Raw genomic sequence first — 6,488 nt, forward strand, 5'->3', positions numbered from 1 at the left:
AATATAAAGCTAGACTTTGACATCTTAAATAATAGAGAGATTCCCCTATCTGAACCTGTCACAGCTGATCACAGCAAGCAAAAGCATGAATGTAAAAGATAGTTAAATTAATTAATTAATGATTTAGCATGTGACTGAGGAATGTTAATATGATAATAGATGTAAAATAGATGATGGAAATACTATTAGAAAGGGTAAATATAATAAACAATCACCAAGTCAACATGGAGGGAGAGTATGGAGTTCAGAGGCAGAAAAATGTCTTCATATGTGTGTAAATTTCCCTGGTGAATTCTAGCTTATAGTTTCATTTGTAGTTTAATTATAATAAATAACAGACACAATATAAAGAGAAATGTTGTATTGTGAAGATACAATGATATTTTTAGTTTATTTTTTCTATGAATATTTGAAAATTAAAATAAATTAGTATTACTGAATTATGATTATGTTTTGAAAAATTCCTAAGGTAGCTTTGCACAATAAATACTATTGTTGTTCAGTACATATTTTTAATCAATGCTTGTCACTGTTGTAATGTTAGCATATTAATTTAGTGTTGTAATAAAAAGGCAAGATAAAAAGTTCAGGTAATACAGTATACTATGTAAAAGTAGGCTTTTAATAGTTGGCAGGCCAACACTGCTGTTAAATAGTATTATAGTATGTAAAGTGTGAAATTAATGTTTTTCTACCCAGTAGGCAGTAGCTCTTATAATGTAATAACTTAACTGTGAATTTGGCACTTGGGTTAAAGTAGAATTCATAGAAGCACAGAGCTGGTGTATATTTTCTTATTAATGTTAATAGACAAAACCTAGAAAAATGTAGCAGTGTCATATTAAAATAGCCACAGAATTATTAGTAAAATTTGCTTTAGAAGATGAAAATTATTTTTCTGTTGCCATTATAGCTTTTTTAAACTAACTAGTAACTCTTATTCAAAAAAACATAAATTTTCCAATGTTCAGAAGTCCTTTTGTGTAACAACTCTTTATTTAAACTGCCTCAGAAATCCTAACCTTTTCTCACAATCAGACAGCTCAGGCCTTAAGCCTACCACTGACACACTAGAGCTTATGTCCAGGGTAAAGATTTGCTTTAGTTTCTCATCTGTCAAAAGAGTATTAAATTGTCTAATCTGCTTCCCTCCCACAACTTTTTTAAATTCTGGGGTAAAATAAGTAAAATAAGCTCTCTTGAAAATCTAAGTGCAAAGCCATCATATTATGTATTTGTTTGCGCTAACCCCATGCAAGCAGAAAGCTTTATGCCTTGGTGTTCACCCTCTAACACATGCACCCTTTTGCAGAATATGTTGAAGTTTTACTAATGTTTTAATTCTGTCTTGTTTTGGTTATGGGAATCACTGTTTTTTTCATTATTTTTATAATGTAGCATTAGATTGCTAGTTTTAAGGATGCGTAGTTTGTGACTGTTTGAAAATAATATCTAAACATAATGTGTTGCTTAAAATACTTTGAAGACTTTGGACAGTCTGCCTCTGTTTCCTCACTTTTGAAGTGGGGGTAATAAAATAGAGTTGACATGAGGGGGTTTATGGGATAATGTTCACTTGGTAAATGCTAAATAATGATAAACTGCTTTTATGTTACAGTTTGTTCCGTCATCATCATCATTGTCATCATCATTAACAACTTGATATTGTAGGAAATTTTTTATGTACTAGGCTAGAAACACTAACAAGAAAAGACAAGCAGTATGACTTATAGGGAAATAGCTTTGTTACCTGAAAGACAGCTAAGAATTAGCTTAGCCTGGGGCTTTTATTAAAAGTCTAAACCTCTGATATATTATTTCAAATTTTCCTTAGATAGCAAATTTATGTACTTGATGAAAGGGGAACATGTGTTACTATTAGTGTAAGTTTAGAGGTGATATCTGGAACTATAACAAATAAATCATGAAATTTAAAATCCATGGACCCTAATTATAGCTTCATAGGCCTAACACTCACAGATTTATTTTTATGGCCTGCGAGGTTTTACTATGATTTGTATTTCTTTGTGGTTTTCTTCATTGATTTAGATAGGTAGAAAACAGCTGGGTTTAACTCCTGAGACATTTGTATGGGTACATGGTGCTTGAATGGTTTTAGGCCACATCTTGCTTTGGAAGTGTTGGTTTAAATTTAATTATTTGGCTTCCAACTAATTTGCAATAATGTGTTAAAATGGTAAATGTATAAGTATTGAGAATATATTATTAGTTTTATGCAATACATCTTACAGGTTTTACAGACCACTGTTACATGTTTTTTGTCAAGTTACATGCGAGAGAACACTGCCAGATGTGAAGGAAGAGAGAGAGTGTCCTGTGTGTGCTGCAGTGGATGTTTAACTTAGGGAATGGAGCACACATGGCCACATGGTGGAAGGACTATGGTTTCTCCATCCTCACCTCCTCTTCCCAAGGGCAACTGACCTTCTCCTCTCCAAAAGAGGTGAGCCCTTGCCAGCACAGAAGACTACAGACTATTACATTAATCTGTCTAGCTGCAGAACCAGCTGCTTGCATGTTTTTAGTTATCTTAGTAGATGGTATAACAGTGACCTATGAAATAAATTGAAAGTGAACATTTTAAAACTTTTTTTATTACCCTATGTCTCTAAAAATCTTTTTAATTAGATTATAACTTTCTACAAAATTCCTAGGAAGTCTCTTTGGTTTTTGATTCATGTAATGCTTTTTTTAAGGTTTTTAAAGTATAATGTCATATTTCCCAATACAGAAAATAACTTAATTTTTGTCTCATTTATTGATAGATTTTAGTTCTATTTATATAGCCAAAAAGCCATAGTTAACTTGGTGTATTAGGTGATTTAGTTAGATTGAACTCAGACCACTTATTTGGCTATTTCTGGGAAACTCAAAATATTCCTTTATTGTCACACACCAAAATCTGGGCATTGCATAAATGACATAGGATAGGATACAAATTATTGTGTCTTGCTTTAAAAAATTTTAAATTATAGTTAAGTCTTTTCTAGGTTCTTATATATGGTAGTTGATCACCAAGTTTACTCTATTTTTCTAATTAATTTCACTTGGCATCATTGAGGAGTATATTTTCCCAAGTTGTGCTGTTAGGAAAAAATGTATTATCCTCTGGGTTTTCACAGTTGAGTACTTTTGGATAATAATCTGCATATGTGATGTTGACTTCAAGAGATACACAAAATAATAAAAACTAATGATACTCAATTATAAGTCTTAACCAACAATCTATTATAATAATTTAGCTAGAGACCCTGATGCTGAATTTTAAAAAATTAAAAAGTTCCTGAATGCAAGAAAATTACAAAATACTTCTCTGTGTCTTTAGTTAATAAATCATACAGTCTCTCTCTCTCAAATAAATTTTAAAAAATTAAAGCTTATTTTAAGATATTTCATTTTTCTACAACTGTTGCAAATAGGATTGCTCTTAATTTCTTTCTTAATGAGCTCATTATTGATGATAAAAATACTGCTGATTTTTAGGTCTCAATTTTGTTTCCTGCAGCTTTACTGAATTCATTTATCAGTTCTCATAGTCTCTTGGTGGAGTCTATGTTACTCTGTATAAAGAGCTATGTCATCAGCAAGCAGGAATACTGTGACTTCTTCCTTTTCTACTTATGTGTCTTTTATTTTGTCCTATTGGATAATGGCACTGGCTAAAACTTTCCACACTATATTGGATATGAATGGTGAAGAGTGAATGTCCTTGTCTGATTCCATATCTTAGAGGAAATACTGTTAGTGTTTCTTCCTCAAGTTGCTGTTGACTGAGGGTTTTTCATGTAACTGTATCTTTTAAAGATTTATTTTGATTAAGTTACTGAGAGAGAGGAAGAACAAGCAAGTGAGCAAGATCTTCCATCTACTGGTTCACTCCCCAGGTGGCCCTAGGTGAGGCCAAAGCCAGGAGCTTCTTCCTAGTCTCCCACATGAAACTTGTCTTCAAAGTCCAAGTTACATTTTATTGAATTTTGTATATATTTTTTGAAATTTCTTATCATTTGTTTTGGCTCTGATCTTTTTTAAGGATTGGTTTATTTGAGAGGCTGGTGTTGTGACATAGCTGCTAAAATGACTACCTGCAATGTCAGCATCCTGCATAGACACCAGTTCAAGTCCCAGCTGCTCCACTTCCAATCCAGCACCCTGCTAATTCACCTGGGAGAGGAGTGGAAGATGACCAAACTGCTTGGACCCCAGAACCCGTGTGGAAGACCCAGAAGAAGATCCTGGCTCCTGACTTTGGTCTGGCCTAGCCCTAGCCCTTTGTGGTCATTTTGGGAGTGAACCAGTGGATGAAAGAAATCACTTTCTGTCCCTTCCTCCCCTCTGTATAACTCTGCTGTTCAAATACATTAAATAAATTTAAAAAAAAAATTCAAAAGTGATTGATTTATTTGAAAGGCAGATTGACAGAGAAGGAGGGAGGGAGAGAGAGAGACCAAAGCCAGGAGCCAAGAACTCCATCCTGGTTTTACACATGGGTGGCAGAGGCTCAAGTACTTGGGTCAACATCTGCTGTTTCCAAGGTGCATTAGCATAGAGCTGGATTAAAAGTGGAATAACTGGATGCAGCACTGTAGCATAGCAGGCTAAGCCACTGCATGCGGCACTGGCATCCCATATGGGTGCCAGTTCATATCCAGGCTGCGCCTCCTCCAATCCAGCTCTCTGCTATGGCCTGAGAAAGCAGTAGAAAATGATCTATGTGCTTGGGCCTCTGTACCTGCATGGAAAACCCAGAAGAAACTCCTGGCTCCTGGCCTAGCACTGACCATTGTGGCCATTTGGGGAGTGAACCAGTGGATGAAAGAACTTTCTCTCTTTTTTTTTTAATTTTATTTATTTATTTATTTTGACAGGCAGAGTGGATAGTGAGACAGAGAGAGAGAGACAGAGAGAAAGGTCTTCCTTTTTGCTGTTGGTTCACCCTCCAATGGCCGCTGCAGCCAGTGCATCTCGCTGATCCGAAGCCAGGAGCCAGATGTTTCTCCTGGTCTTCCATGCGGGTGCAGGGGCCCAAGCACTTGGGCCATCCTCCACTGCCTTCCCGGGCCATAGCAGAGAGCTGGCCTGGAAGAGGGGCAACCGGGATAGAATCCGGTGCCCCAACCGGGACTAGAACCGGGTGTGCCGGCGCTGCAAGGCAGAGGATTAGCCACGGCGCCAGCCAGAACTTTCTCTTTATCTCTCCCTCTAGCTGTCTGTAAATCTATCAATCAAATAAATACATAATATCATTAAAAAAGTGGAATATTTGGCCAGTGCTGTGGCTCACTTGGTTAATCCTCTGCCTGTGGCACTGGCATCCCATATAGGCACTGGATTCTAATCCCAGTTGCTCCTCTTCCAGTCCAGCTCTCTGCTGTGACCTGGGAGGGCAGTGGAGGATGGCCCAAGTGCTTGGGCCCCTGCACCTGCATGGGAGACCAGGAAAAAGCATCTGGCTCCTGGCTTCCGATTGGCATGGCGCTAGCCATGGGGGCAATTTGGGGAGTGAATGAATGGAAGGAAGACCTTTCTCTCTGTCTCTCTCTCTCTCACTGTCTATAACTCTACCTGTCAAAAAAAAATATATATAGACTGCCCTTTTCCCATTGAATAGTCTTTCAAAGAAAAAAAAGTAGAATAGCAGAGACTGGAACTTGCAGTCCAATATGTGGTGCAGGCTTCCCAAGCTGGAGCTTAGCCAACTGGATCACAATAGCAACCCCAGATCTTTATCAGTTCTTTCACTGTACCAACATTTGGTTTGGTTTATTCTTATTTTTCTAGGTCCTTGAGATACATTGTTAGTATGTGTGTTTGATAACTCCTTTTTTTTCTTGCTCTTCCTTTTTGCCTTTTTTTGATTGAAAGACAGATTGACAGAGAAGGAGGGACAGAGAGAAAAAGAGATGTTCCATCTGCTGGTTCATTCCCCCAAAGAATGCAACTCCCTGGGCGGGACCAGGCTGATGCCAAGAGCCTGGGACTCCATGTGAGTCTCCCACATGAGCTGCAGGGACCCAGATACTTGGGCTGTCTCCTGCTGCTTTCATAGGCACATTAGCAGGGAGCTGGATCATAAGCAGAACAGGCAGGGCTCAAACAGGTGCTCAGATATGGAACATCCATGTCATGAGAGGCAGCTTAATCCTGTGTGGCACAACACCAGGCACTGATCATTTTTTTTTTAATGTAGGGACTTACTGTTTTATATTAATCCTTAAGAATATCCAGAATTTGCATATTTATCTTAATATTGGCCTACACAGTTCAAAGGCTATCTCCATTCTATATCCTTTTTAATGGGGGGGGGTTCCTGGTTTATTCCAAAAGATGTCTTGAATTTCAGATAATTTTTTTTTGACAGGCAGAGTGGATAGTGAGAGAGAGAGACAGAGAGAAAGGTCTTCCTTTTTGCTGTTGGTTCACCCTCCAATGGCCGCTGTGGTTGGCACATCACGCTGATCTGAAGCCAG

The sequence above is a fragment of the Lepus europaeus genome, chromosome 18 (assembly GCF_033115175.1).
Source record: "Lepus europaeus isolate LE1 chromosome 18, mLepTim1.pri, whole genome shotgun sequence".
Lineage (NCBI taxonomy): Eukaryota > Metazoa > Chordata > Mammalia > Lagomorpha > Leporidae > Lepus > Lepus europaeus.